Source organism: Hemitrygon akajei, chromosome 14, assembly GCF_048418815.1.
Source record: "Hemitrygon akajei chromosome 14, sHemAka1.3, whole genome shotgun sequence".
Lineage (NCBI taxonomy): Eukaryota > Metazoa > Chordata > Chondrichthyes > Myliobatiformes > Dasyatidae > Hemitrygon > Hemitrygon akajei.
Window position 1 is genome coordinate 31,209,236 of NC_133137.1, and position 20,407 is coordinate 31,229,642.

General features: G+C 41.2%; 1 long non-coding RNA gene across 1 annotated transcript; it reads right to left on the reverse strand.

Moving 5' to 3' along the window:
* Positions 1–1,201: 1,201 nt before the first annotated feature.
* LOC140738975 (uncharacterized) lies at positions 1,202–20,200 on the reverse strand. The gene is made up of 3 exons (XR_012101500.1): positions 20,001–20,200; positions 11,084–11,329; positions 1,202–1,383 (listed from the first exon to the last, which is right to left on the reverse strand). It is a non-coding gene; the product is annotated as an uncharacterized lncRNA (long non-coding RNA).
* Between the last annotated feature and the right edge of the window lie 207 nt (positions 20,201–20,407).

Consider the following 20,407-nt stretch of genomic DNA (forward strand, 5'->3'; position numbering starts at 1 on the left):
GGGTGGTGGAGTGGAGATACATCTCTATCAAAGGAGATATAAGGCGCTCCTTCCCTCCGTTAGCCTGCAGGTCACCTTTGGGCGAGGTGTAGCACCTGCTTAGCTCCCTGATCAGGGTCACGTGAAACCATGGGAGCCGGTGGTGGATGGTCATATGAGCAGCTGGTGCATATCACAAGTCCCGGTTATGCAACCACTGATGCCAGGCAGACAATCTCTGAGGAGTATTGGTGATGGCTGGGGTCACCGTCTTGTAAAGACACTGTCCAGAAGAAGGCAAAGGCAAACCACTTCTGTAGAAAAATTTGCCAAGAAAAATCATGGTCATGGATAAGACCATGATTACCCATGTCATACGACACCGCACATATCGATGATGATTATATTATCTTTGACCACTTCTGATATTGCTTCTTTTAATTTAACTTTTAAATGGCCTCCAAAGTGACTGGCTAACCCACACAATTTAATGCTCAAATGTATTGCACTTGTTAAGGTGATTGGGAGCGGGCAGTAAATTATGTCCTTGCCAATAATACCCAAATCCCTATGATTTAGATAGCTAAAATTGGGAGCCATTTTAAAAGAGCATTGTTACATCACTACAGCCTGGTTTCATGGTTACATATATGGATTTCCTAGTCAGTATCAAAGAGTATGAGGAGCGTTTGATGGCTCTGGGCCTGTACTTGCTGGAGATTAGAAGAATGAGGGAGAATCTCATTGAAACCTACAGAATACTGGAAGGCCTATATAGCATGGTGTGCAGAGGATGCTTCTTGTAGTTGGGGAGTCGATAGGACTCATAATACAAGAATGCCCCTGCAGACAGAGATGAGGAATTTATTTAGTCACAGGGTGATCAATCTGTGGAATTCATTGCCATGGATGGCTGTGGAGCTCGTCATTGGGTATATTTAAAGTAGATGTTGATTAGTCAGGGCATCACAGGTTATGGGGAAAAGGCAGGAGAATGGGATTGAGAGGGAAAATAAATCAGCCATGATAGAATGGCAGAGCAAACTCAATGGGCTGAATGGCCTAATTCTGCTATATGTTTTATGGTTGTGGTCAGAACTGGTACTTTAGTTAATAGTTTTACCTTCCAGTTGCAATATAAATTAAATTTTATTTTGTTGTTGTTAAAAGAAGCTGAAAATTTATGCCAAGAAATACATACAAAGTGGTTCCTGTCAGGTAGCATTTTATTTGTAAAAGTTATTTTTTACAGGAACAAAAGGCAGCATACTTGCAAGGTAGACTCCTGTTCCATTTTAACCTTCTTCTCTTCGCCTTAACCTCCTGCCTCAGATCCTGTTCCTGTCTCCTTCAGCTGCCTGGGCTGTGTCTCGAAAGCAGCCCTGTTTGTGCCAGTGCTTATCTCTGATGTGGCAGAAAGATTGAATCAGTCAGTATCCCATTCATTCCAATGCTTGTAATGAGCCTTTTCAAAGATGTACTTTGTCATCCTATGCAATCTGGCTACTGGTAATCTACCCACCTGTAGGACCACAATATTTATTCAATATTTTCCCAAATAGTTGGGATAAAATTCATCATTCTCACATCCTTGGGTGCACTATTACATTGAAAAAGTTCCTATGGAAAATCTGTGCCTATTTTCTATTGAATTCCGTGTCTGTCTATACCATAATATCCTGGTACTATACCAATACAGTTTGGGTCCAGAAGGAATACCAATTTTTCTAAAATTTCAGCCTTTTAAATGAACCAAGGTTATCTTACGTTCCATTGATGGTTTTGATGTTAGCTACTCTATTCTGGAATCCAGGAATCCAAAGTCTGGGAATGTCATCCTCTACAATCTCTCTCACGATAGAAATTTCACAATAGCCAGCATCACTGGCATAATGTCATGAAATTTGTTGTCTTTCCAGCAGCAATGAAGTGCAATACATAAAAGAAAAAACTGTGACTTACAGTAACTATATATATATATATATATATATATATATATATATATATACACACACACACACAAACACACACACTAAATAGTGAAATAATTAGTGCAAAAATAAAAATAAAAAAGTAATGAGGCAGTGTTCATAGGTTCAATGTCCATTCAGAAATCGGATGGCAGAGGGGAAGAAGCTGTTCCTAAATCATTGAGTGTGTGCCTTCAGGTTTCTGTACCTCCTTCCCAATGGTGGCAATGGGAACAAGGCATGACCTTGGTGGAGGGAGTCCTTTTTGTGGCATCGCTCCTTGAAGATGTCCTGGATACCATAGAGGCTAGTACCCATGCTGGAGATAACTAAGTTTACAGCTTTCTGTAGCTTATTTTGATTCTGTGCTGTAGCCCTCCCCCATACTAGATGACGATGCAGCCAGTTAGAATGCTCTCCATGGTACATCTATATAAATTTGGGAGTGTCTTGCAAATTAAAGAAATGCAAAGATTATTCTTTGAATTGGTGGTTCTAAATTTATTATGGAAGTTTTGTTGTGAAAATGCAATCCATTTCATTTATCCTACCCTAGTGGGGTTCTGTAGGGGTCTGTGGTGGGACTGCTTCTTATCACGTTATGTGTCTTTGATTTGCATGATGGAATTGGTGGCTTGTCACCAAGTTTGCAGATGATACAAAGATAGGGTGGAGGGCCTAGTAGTGCTGAGGAAATGGAGTCTGCAGAAGAACTTAAGAGAAATTGGGAGAATGGGCAAAGAGATGGCAGATGGAATATAGAGTGGGGAAGTGTACAGTCTTGCACTATAGTAGAAGGAATAAAGGCATAGACTATTTTCTAAATGAGGAGAAAATTGTAAAATCAGAGGTGCAAAGGGACTTGGGATTCCTCATGCAGGATTCCCTCAAGGTTAACTCATAGGTTAAGTCGGTGGTAAAGAAGGCAAATGCAATACTAGCATTCATTTTGAGAGGACTAGAGTAGAAAAGCAAGGATGTAATGCTGAGGGAATTGGCCTCAATAAGGCCAAAGGGGATAAGGCATTGGCCAGGCCACACTAGGGGTATTGTGAGCAGTTTTAGAAACAGAAAACCTACAGCACAATACCCAGAAAGCTGTGCCGAACATGTCCTTATCTTAGAACTACCTAGGCCTACCCATAGCCCTCTATTTTTCTATGCTCCATGTACCTATTCAGCAGTGTCTTAAAAAACCCTATCGTTTCTGCCTCCACCATTGCCGCCAGCAGCCCATTCCACGCACTCACCACTCTCTGTGTAAAAAAAACACCCCTGACATCTCCTCTGTACCCACTTCCAAGCACCTTAAAACTATGCCCTCTCATGCTAGCCATTTTAGCCCTGGGAAAAAGCCTCCGACTATCCACACGATCAATCACTGTCCTTATCTTGTACACCTCTCTCAGGTCACCTCTCTTCCACTGTTGCTCCAAGGTGAAAAGGCTGAGTTCACTTAACCTATTCTCATAAAGCATGCTCCCCAATCCAGGCAACAGCCTTGTAAATCTCCTCTGGACCCTTTCTATGGTTTCCAAGTCCTTCCTGTAGTGAGGCGACCAGAACTGAGCATAATACTCCAAGTGGGGTCTCATCATATCTACATAGCTGCAACATTACCTCTCGGCTCTTAAACTCATTTCAATGGTTGATGAAGGCCAATGCACCATATGCTTTGGGTGTCCTATGGACTTGGACCCCAAGATCCCTCTGATCCTCCACATTGCCAAGAGTCTCACCATTAATACTATATTCTGCCATCATATTTGACCTACCAAAATGAACCACCTCGGGTTGAACTCCATCTGCCACTTCTCAGCCCTGTTTTGCCTCCTATCAATGTCCCGCTGTAACTTCTGAGAGACCTCTACACTATCTGCAACACCCCCAACTTTTGTGTCAATAGCAAATTTACTAACCCATACCTCCATTTCCTCATACAGGTCATTTATAAAAATCACGAAGAGTAGGGGGTCCCAGAACAGATCCCCGAAGCACACCACTGGTCACCGACCTTCATGCAGAACATGACCCATCTACAACCACTCTTTGCCTTCTATGGGCAAGCCATTTCTGGACCCACAAAGCAATGTCCCCTTGGATCTTACGCCTCCTTACTTTCTCAGTTAGCATCTCATGGGGTACCTTATCAAATGCCTTGCTGAAATTCACATCATCTACGGCTCAACCTTCATCAATGTGTTTAGTCACAACCTCACAAAATTCAATCAGGCTTGTAAGGCACGACCTGCCTTTGACAAAGTCATGCTGACTGTTCCTAATCATATTATGCCTCTCCAAAGGTTCATAAATCCTGCCTCTCTGGATCTTCTCCATCAACTTACCAACCACTGAAGTAAGAATCACTGGTCTATAATTTCCTGGGCTATCTCTACTCACTTTCTTGAATAAGGGAACAACATCCGCCACCCTCCAATCCTCCGGAACCTCTCCCATCCTCATTGATGATGCAAAGATCATCGCCAGAGGCTCAGCAATCTCCTCTTTTGTTTCCTACAGTAGCCTGGGGTTCATCCCGTCCAGTCCCAGTGACTTATCCAACTTGATGCTTTCCAAAAGCTCCAGCACATCCTCTTCCTTAATATCTACATGCTTAAGCATTTCAGTCCACTGCAAGTCATCCCTACAATCACCAAGATCCTTTTCCATAGTGAATACTTGAAGCAAAGTATTCATTAAGTACCTCTGCTATTTCCTCCAGTTCCATACACACTATTCCAATGTCACACTTGATTGGTCTTATTCTCTCAGATCTTATCCTCTTGCACTTCACATGCTTGTAGAATGCCTTGGGATTTTTCTTAATCTTGTCCACCAAGGCCTTCTCATGGCCCCTTCTGACTCTCCTAATTTCATTCTTAAGCTCCTTCCTGTGAGTCTTATAATCTTCTAGCTCTCTATCATTACCTAGTTTTTTGAACCTTTTGTAAGCTCTTCTTTTCTTCTTGATTAGATTTACAACAGCCTTTGTACACCACAGTTCCTGTACCCTACCATCCTTTCCCGGTCTCATTGGAACATATCTAGAACCCCACACAAATATCCCCTGAATATTTGTAACATTTCTTCCGAACTTTTCCCTGAGAACATCTGTTTCCAATTTATGCTTCCAAGTTCCTGCCTGATAGCCTCATATTTCCCTTTACTCCAATTAAAAGTTTCCTGAACTTGTCTGTTCCTATCACTCTCCAATGCTATGGTGAAGGAGATAGCATTGTGATCACTATCTCCAAAATGCTCTCCCACTGAGAGACCTGACACCTGACCAGGTTCATTTCCCAATACCAGATCAAGTACAGCCTCTCCTCTTGTAGGCTTATCTACATATTGTGTCAAGAAACCTTCCTGAATACACCTAACAAACTCCACCCCTCACTCTAGGGAGATGCCAATCAATATTTGGGAAATTAAAATCTCCCACCAAAACAACTCTGTTATTATTATACCTTTGCAGAATCTGTCTCCCTATCTGCTCCTCGATGTCCCTGTTACTATTGGGTGGTCTATAAAAAAACACCCAGTAGACTTATTGACCCCTCCCTGTTCCTAACTTCCACCCACAGAGACTCAGTAGACAATCCCTTCGTGACTTCCTCCTTTTCTGTAGCCGTGACACTATCCCTGATTAACAGTGCCATGCCCCCACCTCTTTTGCCTCCCTCCCTGTCTGTTCTGAAACATCTAAAGCCCGGCACTTGAAGTAGCCATTTCTGCCCCTGCACCATCCAAATCTCTGCAATGGACACAACATCATAGCTCCAAGTACTGATCCACGCTCTAAGCTCATCTGCTTTGTTCATAATACTCCTCGTATTAAAATAGACACATCTCAAACCATCGGTCTGAGTGCGTCCTTTCTCTATCACCTGCCTATTCTCCCTCTCGCACTGTCTCCAAGCTTTCTCTATTTGTAAGCCAACCTCCCTTTCCTCTGTCACTTCAGTTCGGTTCCCACCCCCCAACAATTCTAGTTTAAACTCTCCCCAATAGCCTTAGCAAACCTCCCCGCCAGGATATTGGTCCCCCTCGGATTCAAGTGTAACCCATCATTTTTTTACAGGTTACACCTGCCCCAAAAGAGGTCCCAATGATCCACCCCCTGCTCCAATCCCTCAACCATGTATTTATCCTCCATCTCATTCTATCACTGTCACACGGCACAGGCTGTAATCCTGAGATTACTACCTTTGCGGTCCTGCTTCTCAACTTCCTTCCTAACTCACTGTAGTCTGTTTCAGGACCCCCTCCCTTTTCCTACCTATGTCGTTGGTACCATTATATACCACGACCTCTGGCTGTTCTCCTTCCCACTTCAGGATATCGTGGATGCGATCAGAAACATCCCGGACCCTGGCCCTGGGAGGCAAACTACCATCCGCATTTCTTTCCTGCATCCACAGAATTGCCTGTCTGACCCCCTAACTATAGAGTTCCCTATCACTGCACATAATGATGATCTAGGAAATGCGCTGGCATTGGAGAGGGTTCAGAGGAGGTTCATGAGAATGATTCTGAGTTCACTTATGATCTGCGTTTGATGGCTCTGGCCATTTATTTGATTCACTGAAACTTTGAAGAATGAAGGGGGATCTCATTCAAATGTATCGAATATTGAAAGGCCTAGACAGAGTGGATGTGGAGAGGATATTTCCTATAGTTATGGAGTCTAGGACCAGAGAACACAACCTCAGTATAGAGGGACATCCACTTAGAACAGAGATAAAGAAGAATTTCTTTAGCCAGAGGGTGGTGAATCTACGGAATTCATTTCCACAGACGGCTGTGGAGGCCGAGTCATTGAGTACATTGACTTAGCGTTTGATAGGTTCTTGACAGGTCAAGGCATCAAAAGTTAACGGGATAAGGCAGGAGAATGGGACTGAGAGGGATAATAAATCAGCTATTTGGCCCAAATGGCCTCATTTTGCATCTATGTCTTATGGTTTCTACTAACTGCATTTATCTCTCTCTCTCACTCTCAAAGTTGGCTTTGGCTATATGAGAAACAAGGGTACTCATAATGTGGAGAGGTCAAAGTGACTGCAACTTGTCCCTAGATGTTCCATCATTGATATTCACCCTTCCCTCACCTTTGAACCTCTGCTGCTCAAAACCTATGCATCTGGAAACAAAAAAAAACAGTAATGGACATTCCTAGTCCAAGAGCCTCATTCTCATTTTAACACAAGAAGATTAAATTTTATTGAGATCTTATAGATACCTCTGTACCGAGAATAATTAGTCAGTAATAATAATCCCCTTAGAGCAGGAGTTCCCAACCTGGGGACAACAGACTCCTCAGTTAATAGTAAAGGTCCATGGCATCAAAAAGGTTGGGAACTTCTGCTCTAAAAGGAGAGATTTGTGTGAAGCTGCTGCTCACTGCATGGAAAAGTAAGCTGTTCTCTTGAGCAATGGACACCTGACGTCCTCTGTTCTGCTTTGTGAAGATGTTGAAATAGGAGATGGATCCTGGCTTGATGAATGTCCCCAGTGTGGACTTACGGAGGACTATTGGTCACAAAGTGCTATCAGGTTACTTTCTTGCCTCGTAAGTGAAGCTGAGAAGTGAGAATGTACAGTGGCATGCAAAAGTTTGGGCACCCCTGGTCAAAATTTCTGTTGCTGTGGTTAAGTGAGTAGAAGATGAACTGATCTCCCAAAGTCATAAAGTTAAAGATGAAACATTCTTTTCAACATTTTAAGCAAGGTAAGTGTATTATTTTTGTTTTGTACAATTTTAGAGTGAAAAAAGGAAAGGAGCACCATGCAAAAGTTTGGGCACGCCAAGAGATTTGAGCTCTCAGATAACTTTTACCAAGGTCTCAGACCTTCATTAGCTTGTTAGGGCTATGGCTTGTTCACAGTCATTGTTAGGAAAGGCCAGGTGATGCAAATTTCAAAGCCCTGACTCCTCAAACCTTGTCCCAACAATCAGCAGCCAAGGGCTCCTCTAAGCAGCTGCCTAGCACTCTGAAAATTAAAGTATTTGATGCCCACAAAGCAGGAGAAGGCTATAAGAAGATAGCAAAGCATTTTCTGGAAGCCATTTCCTCAGTTTATAATGTAATTAAGAAATGGCAGTTAATAGGAACGGTGGAGGTCAAATTGAGGTCTGGAAGACCAAGCAAACTTTCCGAGAGAACTGCTTGTAGGATTGCTAGAGAGGCAAATCAAAACCCCCGTTTGACTGCAAAAGACCTTCAAGAAGATTTGGCAGACTCTGGAGTGGTGGTGCACTGTTCTACTGTGCAGCGACACCTGCACAAATATGACCCATGGAAGAGTCATCAGAAAAAAACCTTTCCTGCATCTTCACCACAAAATTCAGCATCAGAAGTTTGCAGAGGAACATCTAAACAAGCCTAATGCATTTTGGAAACAAGTCCTGTGGACTGATGAAGTTAAAATAGAACTTTCTGGCTGCAATGAGCAAAGGTATGTTTGTATGTTTGGAGAAAAAAGGGTGCAGAATCTCATGAAAAGAACACCTCTCCAACTGCTAAGCACGGTGGTGGATTGATCATGCTTTGGGCTTGTGTTGCAGCCAGTGGCATGGGGAATATTTCACTGGTAGAGGGAAGAATGAATTCAACTAAATACCAGCAAATTCTGGAAGGAAACATCACACTGTCTGTAAAAGCGCTGAAGATGAAAAGAGGATGGCTTCTACAACAGGATAATGATCCTAAACACACCTCAAAATCCACATTGGACTACCTCAAGAGGCGCAAGCTGAAGGTTTTGCCATGGCCCTCATAGTCCCCCGACCTAAACATCATTGAAAATTGGTGGATAGACCTCAAAAGAGCAGTGCATGCAAGACGGCCCAAGAATCTCACAGAACTAGAAGTTTTTTGCAAGGAAGAATAGGTGAAAATCCCCCAAACAAGAACTGAAAGACTCTTAGCTGGCTACAAAAAGTGTTTACAATCTGTGATACTTGCCAAAAGGGGTGTTACTAAGTACTGACCATGCAGGGTTCCCAAACCTTTGCTTCAGGCTCTTTTCCTTTTTTGGCATTTTGAAACTGTAAAAGATGGAAATAAAAAAGTAATCTTGCTTAAAATATTAAAGAAATGTGTCTACTTTAACTTTATGCCTTTTGGAAATCAGGTCATCTTTTACTCACTTAGCTATTCACAGTAACAGAAATTTTGACCGGAGTGCCCAAACCTTTGCATACCACTGTTTGTAAAAGGGGGAAAATAAATCTTATTGCATGGTAGTTTTGACCTTTGCTTTGGGAACTATGAATCTGGTTGTCCTCGTGCTTATTGCATGTTATATTTAAGGATGCTTTTCATTTACTGCAATGGCAGAGCAGAATAACTTGTTCCATATATGGCCATATGTTTGTCTGAGAGAAACAGAGCACAGAAGGAGGCCCCTTGGTCCCACTTGCCCATATTTGATCGCAGTGTCCTCCTTGATATTTCCAGATGCCCACATCCAGCCCATAACCCTCCAAGCCACTTCCCTTCATGTACCCCTCCAATGTACTTACCCTGACCAGTTCCTCTGGTAGCTCATTCCAGGTACTCAATACCCTGTGGGTAAAGTTGTTAACTCACAGTCTCTTTAAATCTCTCCCCTCTTATCATGTATCTAGTCCTGGACTCCCTAACTCTGGGGAAAATTCTATGACTATCCATCTTATCCATGTCTCTCTGATTTTATAAATTTCTATAAGGTCTCCCTTCATTCTTCTCCACTCCAAGAACTAAAAGTCCAGCAGGGGCAAGCTCTCTCTCTAGTCCAGGCAGCAGTGTTGTAAATCTCTTCTGCACCTTCTGTAGCTTGACAATGCCTTTCCTATATTAGGGTGGCCAGTTTTTTAAGCAAATAGAAGCTAAATACTATCATTTATTAAACGGGGTATTACTAACTCTGGAAAAATGTGTTCATCCTTTACTAGTGTTCTGCTGTACTGGAGCATCATTCACAGTTCCAGGCTATTTTCTAATCCATACTGTTTCACTTAACCAGGGGTCTCTGAGGAAGTCATCATAACCAAGCAGTCCTCTCTTGCCTATTGGAGTAAGTTCACCATACAACACAAATCAAGAATTTTGGTTAATTCTGAACATGAGACTTTCCAAATGTGTTGATGTTGTGGTCAAAATCAGTGTTTTGAAACTAAAAGTTAAGCAAATAATATATGTATCTGCAGTCCACATGACTGACCTTGGACCATAATTGTTAAAGTTAGCTAATTCTCTGATTCTCACAATGCTTACCTTATAGTGTGTTTGTAATTGCAATAGAATTAGGGATGGGTTGGAATTATGAGGACCAGCAACAATTAAATAGCCTAGTCAATCTATCAAACTATCAATTTATGGACATACAATGAATCCTGAAGCTATCTTATGTAATTATGTTTATTGTGTTTTTATTATTATTATTATTACGTTCTTTATTTTCTGTGGGGTTTTTTGTACTACATCATTCTAGAGTAATGATTATTTCATTCTCCTTACAGTTGTGTAAAGGAAATGACATTAAATAATCTCGAATCTAGCGAAGGATGGGCGCTTCATAAATCAGCTTGTGGAAGGTAGCAATGAAGCAGCAACCACTAAGGATTATAATGGTTAGGAATATTGTGAGAAAAGGGAAATATTGTGGCCTTCTCTTGAACAGTGTGATGGGAACGTTTGTGATTTTACTTGTAGCTCTCTTAATTTCAAGTATGTTTATTATCAAAGAATGTATAATTTATGCAACCTTGAGATTTGCTTGCTTACAGGTAGCCACAAAGTAAGAAACTTGAAAGAACCCAATTTAAGAAAAAAAAATTATTAACACTCAATGCGCAAGAGAAAGAGAGAGAAAAATATAAATCATGCAGACAATTGAAGCAAACAGCATTCTGAACCAAAACTGCGTCCTCAGATCTGAACCCTGGATTAGCCGGGAGTAGGCCCAAAGCCTTGTTTATCAGTTCATCAAATTAGCAGGCATGGAACACAGCAGCTGAGCCAGTCTTCATAGCCTCAGCACTATGGAGTTGACCATTGCAGAGAATGTACGAAATTGGGTCTTGTCCTGACTGGGTCTTTTCAATCTATCTGGGTCGATGTTTAAATCGTCTAAACAGTGAATCTTACCTTAGGCTGCTGCTGTGAAAAGCTCCAGGCCTAGATCATGCCCACAGCTGCTCTCGAGCTCTTCAAATCCGCTCAGCACCTAGAGCAATCCAACCTCGCACCTAGGCCAATTGTACAGGCAACTTCTCCTTTCAGCACCCCGAGTGATTCAGTCTCATTTCCAGACCAGCTGTACAGGCATTGGAACTCCTTCTGCATCACACCATCTCAGCTCATCCCCTGAACTCGCCTCACCATCACTCGACCCTATAATGTGGCGATAATTTAACACAAATTACCTCAGAAGAGAGATCTTTAGTTATGTTTTTAGTCGGATTTCTTAGCACACGTTCAGTAGCACCATCTTAATTTAATTTGAATATAATCAGAACCTTCACTTCTGAAGAATTTAATATTGGAGCATGCTGGATACATATTGAATTTTATCATCAGTAATGCTAACCAGATCTTAATGTTAACTGTCCCCAACAGTAATTTGCAGAATGTTACCAGAAGATATTCTATCTGCTGATGTTACCAGACCATTGAAAGGCCAGACTGATGAGACATATTTGATGCTTAAAAACAAAAGGCCATTAGCAGAGTAGAAAAACTGGCAGCAATAACTTCCTAAACTAAACAGTTCTCAAAATCTTTTCAGCCTCTTTGCCTTCTTGTCAATAGTTTACCTATACTGATCAAATAAGAATGGCCCTAAAATAACAAGAGTGATAATTTTTGAAAATGCTGCATTTAATTTTCCATCTTCCTAACAGAATACTGGAATCCTATTGATAGACTAGAATGGAAACCTATCTCTTATACGAGAACCTGAATGCCAGAGGTAACCTATCCATTGCTGGATCGCTTAAGCCGTAGAATCGTGTGCCCACGCACAACAAAATTGTCTGAAATAACACTGCAAATGTTATGGTACGTACGGTAATGGTTTCTGCTGCACTGTGACAACTTGTATCAAACCCAAGCATCTACTTCAGACAACAGAATTATATGCTCTGTTAATTCACTTTCAAGTACTATTACTTGAAACCATTTCATCTGCACAAAGGCCCGAATTAACTTCCATTTGAGGAACTTGCTTTCCTGAAGCATTCACTAAATCAGTGCAAACAATGACCTGCCTACTGGGTCACCACTGTACAATTTCTCTGAAGTCTTTTTAGTGCAAGAAGTTCACAATGAGCACATCTGTTTTTGCCACAGTTTAGAAAGCAAATCTCGTTCGTTGTTACATCAATAACTGTTTCAAGTTCAGTAAACTCTGCTTTATATGGAGACTGAAAAATCCAAATGCTGAAATCATAACATGATTGTCTAACAAATATTTAGATTTTTATACATTTACATTTTCTTATATAATCTTTAATCTATTTACTCATGTGATATCTCCATTCTTTGCACATCTTTACAAAACAGACTTACTTATGGAGCGCTTTCCACATTTTGTAGATTGATACAAGTTTTTCAAATCCTTTATCTGCCAAGTTATTTCAGACATAACTTTGTTGTACATGGGCACACAAATCTATGGCTTAAGGTGATTCAGGAAAGGATAGGCTACCTCTGGTGTTTAGGTCCTCGTATCCTTGAGCATTCTCAAGCTCATAAATTGTGAGATTAAGGAATATTAAAATGAAATAGAGTAATGAAATTTATTGGGTAATAACCTGCTCTGTTGAACAAAGCCTTCAATGTTGGCTGGGATATCAAGGGATGTAGTAAATGAAAATAAGGAATTGGAAGACATGTTAAAAATGGATAAATGGAACAGTTCTTAGAAACATAGAAAACCTACAGCACAATACAGGTCCTTCAGCCCACAAAGTTGTGCCGAACATGTCCCTACCTTAGAAATTACTAGGCTTACCCATAGCCCTCATTGATCTCAAGGATGATATACAGCATAAAAAGAAGCGTTTCCAACAATGACCCCTGAAGAACACCACTAGTCACTGGCAGCCAGACAAAGGCCCTTTTATTCCCACTCGTTGCCTCCTACCAATCAGCCAATGCTCTGACCATGTTAGTAACTTCTCTGTAATACCATGGGCTCTTAACTTGGTAATTACCCTCATGTGTGGCACTTTGTCAAAGGCCTTCTGATAGTCCAAATATACATCATCCACTGCATCCCCTCTTTCTATCCTACTTGTAATCTCCTCAAAGAATTCCAACAGGTTTGTCAGGCAAGGTTTTCCCTGAAGGAAACCATGATGACTTAGTCCTACCTTGTCCTGTGTCACCAAGTACTCCATAATCTCATCCTTAACAATTGACTCCAAAATATTCTAACCACTGAGGTCAGGCTAACTGGTCTGTAATTACCTTTCTGCTGCCTTCCCCCTTTCTTAAAGAGTCCCATTTGCAATTTTCCAGTCCTCTGGCATCATGCCAGAGTCCAAAGATTCTTAAAAGATCATCGCTAATGCCTTCACAATCTCTACTGCTACCTCTTTCAGAACTCTAAGGTGCAGTTCATCTGGTCCAGGTGATTTATGTACCATTAGGATTTTCAGCTTTTTGAGCACCTTCGCCCTTGTAATAGTAACTACATTCCCTTCTCTTCCTTCACACACTACAACATCTGGCACACTGCTAGTGTCTTCCACAGTGAAAACTGATGCCAAAATGCTCATTTAGTTAATCTGCCATCTCCTTGTCCCCAGTTATTATTTCTCCAGCCTCATTTTCTAGCAGTCCTATATCCACTCTCATTTCTCTTCAATTTTTTTTTACATACTTGAGAAAGCTTTTACTATCCACTTTGATATTGCATGCTTGCTTGCTTTCATATTTCATCTTTTCTCCTCTAATGATTCTTTTAATTGCTTTCTGTAGGTTTTTAAAAACTTTCCAATCTTCTATCTTCCCACTAATTTTGATAAAGGTAAAATGTGTACAGCAGATTTCGATTAATTAGGCCATTGGTTAATCAGGCAACTGCTCATTTGGGCCAACACCCAAAGAACAAAATTGAATCGAGAAAAGAGCTATGATCTCTCCTCTTTATTTGGTACACTATGCCACCAAGCTGGAGCAGGAAACTGTCGCTGAACAGCTTCCAACTATCATTAGATGTGTGCACTTGTGTGGCAGCACGACAACACACAATGCTCTTGGTTCAGCTTTATTCACCACCCCCCCCCCATACACACTACATTGATGATTGTATTGGTGTTACTTTTATTTCCCACACTCAAGCAGAATCCAAAAATTGATTACCTATGCTGACAATTTCCATCTTGCTCTCACATGGCAAAGCAGACTCGACTGGCTAAATGGTCTAATCCTGTTCCTCCACCTTATGGTCTTATGGTCTGTTTCTGACATTTCCCTTGCTTCCTGGAATTGCCCACAAACTTCCACAACTTTCTCAGCTCCATTTCATTCTCCCAGTTCCTTAATTCTTGGCAATAGAGTCACAGGGAAGTACAGCACTTCAGCCCATCTAGTCCATGCCAAAACCATTTAAAACTGCCTACTCCCATTGATCTGCACTATGACCACAGTCCTCCCTACCACTATCATCCATTTACCTATACAAACTTATCTTAAACATTGAAATCGTGCTCACGTGCACCACTTGTGCTGGCAGCTTATTCCACATTTGCATGATCCTCTGAGTGAAAAAGTTTCTCCTCATACTCTTAAACCTCTCACCTTTTACCTTTAACCCATGACCTCTAGTTGTAGTCCCACCCAACCTCAGTGGAAAAATCCTGCTTCCATTTACCCTATCTATACCCCTCATAATTTTGTATACCTCTATCAAAATCTCCTCTCAATCTTTTACGTTTTAAAGAAAACAGTCCTAATCTATTCAACAGGCCAGGCAGCATCTATAGGAAGAAGCACTGTCAATGTTTCGGGTCTCGGCCCGAAACGTCGACAGTGCTTCTTTCTATAGATGCTGCCTGGCCTCCTGCGTTCCACCAGCAGTTTGTGTGTGTTGCTTGAATTTTCAGCATCTGCAGATTTCCTCGTGTTTGCGTTTTTAAACTAACCTATTCAATCTATCCTTATAACGTAGATTCTCCAGACCCAGCAACATCCTTGTAAATTTTCTCTGTACTCTTTCAATCTTGTTCATATCTTTCCTGTAGATAGGTGACCAAAACTGCACACAGTACTCTAAATTAGGCCTCATCAATGTCTTATACAACCTCAACATAACATTCCATCTTCTGTACTCAATATAATGTGCCAAAAGGTTTCTTTGCGACCCTATCTACCTTTGATGCCACTTTTAACAAATTATGTACCTGTATTCCCAGATCCCTTTGTTCTACCATACTCCCCAGTGCCCTATCATTCACTGGTTGGTCCTCCTGAAGTGCAAAACCTTGAACCTGCCATTTTTCAGCCTATTTTTCCAGCTGATGCAGATCCCTCTACAAGCCATGATGGCCTTCCTCTCTGTCCACTATACTTGCAAACTAGATGTCATCTGCTGACAAACAACAAAGGACCCAGCACTAACCCAGGTGGCACACCACTAATCACAGTCCTCTAGTCAAAGAGGCGACCCTCTACGGCCACTCCCTCACAAAGCCAATGTCTAAAACAATTTACTATCTCATCCTGAATGCGGAGTGAATACTTTCCACACAGATGCCCGTCTTCTTTTTGCCTTAACCATGATTTAACTTCTATTATATTTGACAGAGCCCGCAGCTAGATGATATTTCACACACCTGTTCTCTCACTTGTCCCTGAACAAAGATAGGGTAGCCCTGGTCCTTACCTTCCACCCCACCAGTATGGGTTGCATTTCAATATCTGCAGTTAGATTCTACCACTTGACATATCTTCCCTTCCCATTCTAATTCAGCATTTTGAGGAGACTATTCCTTTGGTAATTTGGTTGAGCAGCTGGAGACAAGCAGTTGGGAAATGGCCAAGAATTCAATTTGGCTGTTTTTGATTAGTAGTGTTCCTAATGATCCTTGCCAGGGCTGCAACTATTCATCTTATTTATAACAATTTAGATATCATAACAGAACTATCTTATTCAAGAGTGCTGATGACACAGAGATAAGTGACTTTATAAGCAGTTTAGATTAAAAAAATATTAAATTTCAGAGATATTACCAGATTGAACCAAAAGTATTGTAAATGGATTCCTTTGAAAGTAAATATGAAGTCATTTACTTTAAACCAAAAAGAGCAGACTACATTTACTGTAATCTACAAACAGATTAGCAATCCCTCAGATCAGATATCAAGCCCTCCCCACCGGTGAGCACACCTACATAGGGCATTGCCTCAGGAAAGCTGCATCCATCATCAGGGACCCCCCCAGCACCCAAGTCACGCTCTCTTCTCACTGCTGTCATCAGGCAGGAGGTACAGGAGCCTCAGGACTCAAACCACCTGGTTCAGGAACAGTTGCTACCTCTCAACCATCATTTACCCCTGAAAGAGAGGGGATAATTTCACTTGCTCCATCATTGAACTCTTCCCACAACTTATGGACTCACTCTCAAGGACTCTTCATCTCACATTCTCAATATTTATTGTTTGTTTATTTATCTATCTATCTATCTATTTATTTATTGTATTTCTACAGTTTGTTATCACTTGCACACTGGTTGGTGCGGTCATTCATTGATTCTATCATGGTTATTGAATTTATTGAGTATGCCCACACAGAAAATGAATCTCAGAGTTGTATATGATGACATATGTGTACTTCGATAATATTTTTACTTTGAACTTTGAAATCAGAAGTTCATATGAACAGCTTTTAACAGAGAATGCAGAATTGAGAGCATCTTGACTGACTCCATCACTGCCTGTTATGGGAACTGTACCTTCCCTCAATCACAGGATTCTGCAGAGAGTGGTGCGGACAGCTCAGCGCATCTGTGGTTGTGAACTTCCCATAATTAAGGACCTTTACAAAGACAGGTGTGAAAAAAGGGCCCGAAGGATCATTGGGGACCTGAGTCACCCCATCTACAATATATTCCAGCTGCTACCAACTGGGAAATGGTACTGCAGCATAAAAGCCAGGATCAACAGGCTCCGGGACAGCTTCTACCACCAGGTCATCAGACTAATTAACTCATTCTGATTTGAGTGTATTTCTATGTTACATTGATTGTTCTATTTATTGTAAATAATAATTATAAATTACTATGATTGCACATTTAGACAGAGACATAACAAAGATTTTTACTCCTCATGTGAAGGATGTAAGAAATAAAGTCAATTCAATTCAAAAGTAGTCAATATAATTGCAAATATATCTTTTTTTAAAAAAAAGGACTAAAACACAAGGTGGTAGATGTCATGATACAGTGCAACAATGCTCTGGAAAGAACGACAGCAATTCTGGGCACGTCACTTTAGAAAAGGTACAACACCACAGGTGGGATTGAAGCTCTAATGGCATGTTAGCTCTATGAACTAAATCATCAGGAAAGGTCACTTAGGCCATGCTCCCTGGAGTTTTCGGAGATCGCACTGCAGTCTTCAAGCTATTAAGAGAAACTGATGTGATAGAAAATGGAAAATTATTTCTGCATGAAACCAAGTGTCTGGAAGTACGGTCAAAAGGTTGGAACCAGGCTTTTTGAAAGTGAAGTTTAGAAACATTTCTACAAAGAGCAAGTCAAAATTTTGAAATCTGATTCCATAAGTGGCAAATAAATTTGGTAGGTTAAATATGAGCTGTAACTATTACTCATAAATGTTTGTTGGACATGAGACAAAGTATTATGGAATTAGTCAGAAGTCTGTTATGATGTTAAAGTGGGTTGAACAGCCTCCAAGAATTAGAAGGATTGACAGAATCAAAACTTAAATTGTTTATTCGAAGAGTTGTAGATCCTTAGTTGCTGAGACTCCTAAAGAAATATTGGGAGATTATTGAGCAACTTGGGAGTCGAGGGATTGGGAGGCTACATAGACTGACATACCTCTTTTATTAACTTGAATGATGGTGTTGGAGTGAGGAAATAATACAGTCTTGCATGGATGACTTTTCCTGTGATATGGGGCATAATTGACTTTGCCAGGGTCATTCATGACTTTTAGTTAAATTTGCCTATCAGCAATTTGAGCATGTGATCTCTAAGTTTTCTGAAATTGTAATCTATAAACCAATGGAAGGCCAGCAAACATGGCAAGCAACTATTGCTCTCTAACCAATCAAAATGGCCCGCAGTGAAATGGGGAAGAGGAGGATACGTTTGTTTGATGTCAAATCAGGTACCAAAACAGAAGTTAAGAATAGAAGCACAAACACAAGACAATCTGAAGATGCCAGAAATCCAGAGCAGCACTCACAAAATGCTGGAGGAACTTGGCAGGTCAGGCAGCATCTATGGAAAAGAGTAAACATTAGATATTTTGGGCTGAGACCTTTCTTCAGGTCCTGAAGAAGGTCATGGCATGAAAGGTCGACTGTTTACTCTTTTCCATAGATGCTGCCTGACCTGCCAAGTTCCTCCAGCATTTTGTGAGTGTTGATAAGAATAGAAATATTGCATTAAAGTGATTGGGAAATATATCTTCAATTAACATGACCAACACGGTAGCGTAGTAGTTAGCACAGCTTCACCGTACAGGTGACGGGGGTTCAATTCCCACCGCTGCCTGCAAGGAGTTTGCACAGTGCTCTGGTTTCCTCCAACGGTCCAAAGACATTAGGATATTAGGTCCAAAGACATTGGTCATTAGGATAGGATTAAATCAGGGGAATTGCTGGGCCCAGTATCTCAATAAATATAACGATAATTTCACATCTTGCATTTTATAATTGACATTTCCAACCACTGTTCAAATTTGAAGCAGAAAGACCTCACATTTTTACTAAGTCTATTTTAGTGCCAAAAAGTAGTCAGGTAAATCCGTTTTGAAACTAATGTTTGGTGCGTTATAATTTGCTTTTGATCCACCAGCTGTTTGCGGCTCCGGCTCGTTCTGTTGCTTTGCCATCAACCTGCCTTAAAATGTAATTAAAACCAGTTCCAGTAACAGAGGTGGCCAACTGTCTAACAGTTAGCGAGGATTGGATCTGTGGCCGCATTCAGATCTAAGCATCGGAGACCGCGACTCGCTTCATTCACCGCCGAACAATCCCCATTTCGAGAAAGCGGAACACTGGTGTCGGACCCCACCCCCAGCCACACCTTAATGCGCTCTAAGTCCAAAGCAAACAAAATGGTGCCCTGCTACCAAAGCAGCATTCTGTATTTGACCTGCAACATATGGGGAAAATTAATCAAAATTACGTGCAAAATATGGATTGACTTGCATTATAAGAACAGGCCGTGAATAGGTCACAGTAAAATACTACTGAGACTTGGGTCTGAACTGAATGAGTTCTGAATTATTCAACAAGTCCTATCAAAATAATGATAAAAATCTTCAGCTAGAATTTACAAACATAATTTTAATGAAAATTAATTTTTAAAAAAATCTGTAATGGCGAAGTAGTTACAAGCCTATTTAAGATAACAATTGTAAAGGTTTTGATAAAGGATATAGTATGTTATATTCTTTAAATAGAAATGTAAATAGCAAAACCACATAGAGCACAGCCGAAAGCATTTCACAAAACAACTGTTATTCGAACCGAGCGGTAGTGCCGGCGGGTGGTGGTTGCGGATCGCTGTCTGTACTGTGTGGGAACTGTCTTCTGTCTTTCTCACCCGCCCTCTAATTCAGGGTCTCATCGCGACACCATCAGCCGACGCAGCAGAATCAAGAGAACATAATCGCATCGCATTGCCAGCGGAGAGTACGGACAAGCCTTGCCGCGGGTTTCCACCCCGCCTGGTGAAAATATGGACCCTCATCAGTAATTTTAGAACTAGCAGCACCAAGCATGCCAGAAACAAATCGCACAGACCGCTGGCAATTTGATCTCAGCGGAATGCGCCATGGCTAAAACAAAATTCCTTCTTACCTGTTCTAAAAGGTCGCCCCTCAATTTTGAGTCTGTGCCCGCTAGTTCTGGATACCCCCACAATAGGAAACACCCTCTCCACATCAACCCTATCTAGACCTTTCAACATTCAGTAGGTTTCTATGACATTCCCCCCCACCACCGCCATTCTTCTAAATTCCAAAGAGTACAGGCTCAAGACTGCCAAATGCTCCTCATATGTTAACTCCCTTTCATTCCTGGAATCATCCTTGTGAACTTCCTCTGGACTCTCTCCAATGACAACACATCCTTCCTGAGATATGGGGCCTCATCCTCTTCAGAGCCAATTGGATTTTCTTCCTCTTCAACCAACTGTTCATTCTTAGTACTCCTGCGAGTTCTGTACTTGCAAACAGGGATTGAAGAAAGTTGTTCGTCATCTTCAG